Source organism: Ranitomeya variabilis, chromosome 5 (genome assembly GCF_051348905.1).
Source record: "Ranitomeya variabilis isolate aRanVar5 chromosome 5, aRanVar5.hap1, whole genome shotgun sequence".
NCBI lineage: Eukaryota > Metazoa > Chordata > Amphibia > Anura > Dendrobatidae > Ranitomeya > Ranitomeya variabilis.
In genome coordinates, this window is record NC_135236.1 from 17117914 (window position 1) to 17119848 (window position 1935).

Consider the following 1935-nt stretch of genomic DNA (forward strand, 5'->3'; position numbering starts at 1 on the left):
TGGACGCTGCAGATTTTCACACAGTATGCTTCCACCCACATCTCCTCTAACCAGATGACTGATGAAGGTGAGGTACCTACATTCAATAAATAAGTTCTGGATTACACCTATTAGTGATGAGCGAACGTGCTCTCCACTACTCGTTACTCACCTGAGTATCACTAAGCTGGGTGTACTCAGCGAGCATCGAGCATTTCCGGGATTACTCGTCAGGAAGTGAGGTCTCCACCCAGCATATTTGGCTGACTTTAGAGATCCAATCATGCTGCTGGGATTGTCTGCCATGCCACGAAACACCACACCTATCTTTGCTGTGGTCATGCACTGATTGGCTTGGCCGCACAGCATCATCATGAGTATAAGATACCTGGCGCCACCCTGCTCGCCACATTCTGCTCTGGACTTAACTAGTGTAGGGAGAGCTGCTGTTGAGATAGGGTCAGAATCGTGCTTTTAATAGTTAGTGTAGGTCTGCAACTGTTCAGTCCACAACTCCTGAGAGGGCTAATTCGTGGGTCCCGATATTGCAGTGCTAGGTAGGCAGGACACAGCATATCCACATCAGTGCAAGGCCTGCAGGCACTGTATGTGCATACATTCCTCCCACTGCATCCCTCCCAAAGCTCCATAACTGTCTGCTGCTGCTTATTTACTATATTCCTAGCTGCAGTTTTCTTTTTTTCCAAAATTCAACAAACCCCCCCAAAAAAAATGTATACAGTGTTATGTCAGACTGAGGCCTGGTGTAAAGTATCTGTTTAAAAATCATAGTTTTGCAGACAAACGTAGCATACTTGTGTGTGCTAGCCTTGTTCTATTTTTTTTTTTTTAAATTCACCAAAAAACACCCCAAAAAATACAGTCTGTTATGTCAGGCTGAGTACTGGTGTTTCTGTGTTTCAAAAATCGTATTTCTGCAGGCATTCGTAGCATAGTTTGGTGTGCTAGCTGTTAGGACTGGCGGAACGCACCAAATAATAATAATATAAGGTGCGTTCGCAGTCTGGGGTCCACCGTGCAGAGATGACACCTGCTGCTGAGTAATGGCGGAGGAACGCTTGCTCACACGTGGGTTAGACCTCACCCAGTGTGAAGAGAAGTGAACTCTGTTACTTCACAGAGTTGCCATAAATACGCTGCGCCCTGTTAGCAGTCGCAGGGTGAAGCTGAAAGACACTAGTGGGATCCCTATGAATCACACTAAACTGGTGATTCCAATCATCAGATGGCTCCTATGTAGCTGAATTACAGGCTTGCTATGAGCGCCGACCATAGGGTGGTGCACACAGCAAGCCGGCATCAACAACCATAGAGTTCTCAAGGAGACCTCAGGTCGACCGATGGCCGGAAGCGGTAGCTAAATGCTGCTGTCAGCGTTTGACAGTGGCATTTAACTAGTCAATAGTGGCGGGTGTATCGCGATTCCACCCATCGCTATTGCGGGCACATGTCAGCTGTTAAAAACAGCTGACATGTCTCAGCTTTGATGTGGGCTCACCGCCGGAGCCCGCATCAATGCAGGAGATCTGACCTCGGACGTACTATCCCATCTGAGGTCAGAAAGAGGTTAAGTTTTACTGAACCTCTGCCTGTGGTGGTTTTATGTAAATCATTGTGGCTTTTATATTCTAAGGGTTTATGGCCCCTCATCTGATTACTCTATGATATCTCAGTGTCATCCGATCTTGAAAGCTGGCCACTTGAAGGCCTGGGTGAAACTAGAGTTACTACATAGTGTAAATCACTATATAAGACCAGAGAAACATGACTAAGACAGATGCCAAAACTGGGGTACCTGTACATGTAAAGTGTGCTGATACCTGCATTATTGGGGACGCCCATGCAGTGTACATAATCTCCCAGGGGTTCTTTTTCTTGGTGTTGCTTCTCTGATATTCCAGACTGATGATGTTTGAAAGCCTCTTGGTGATGATG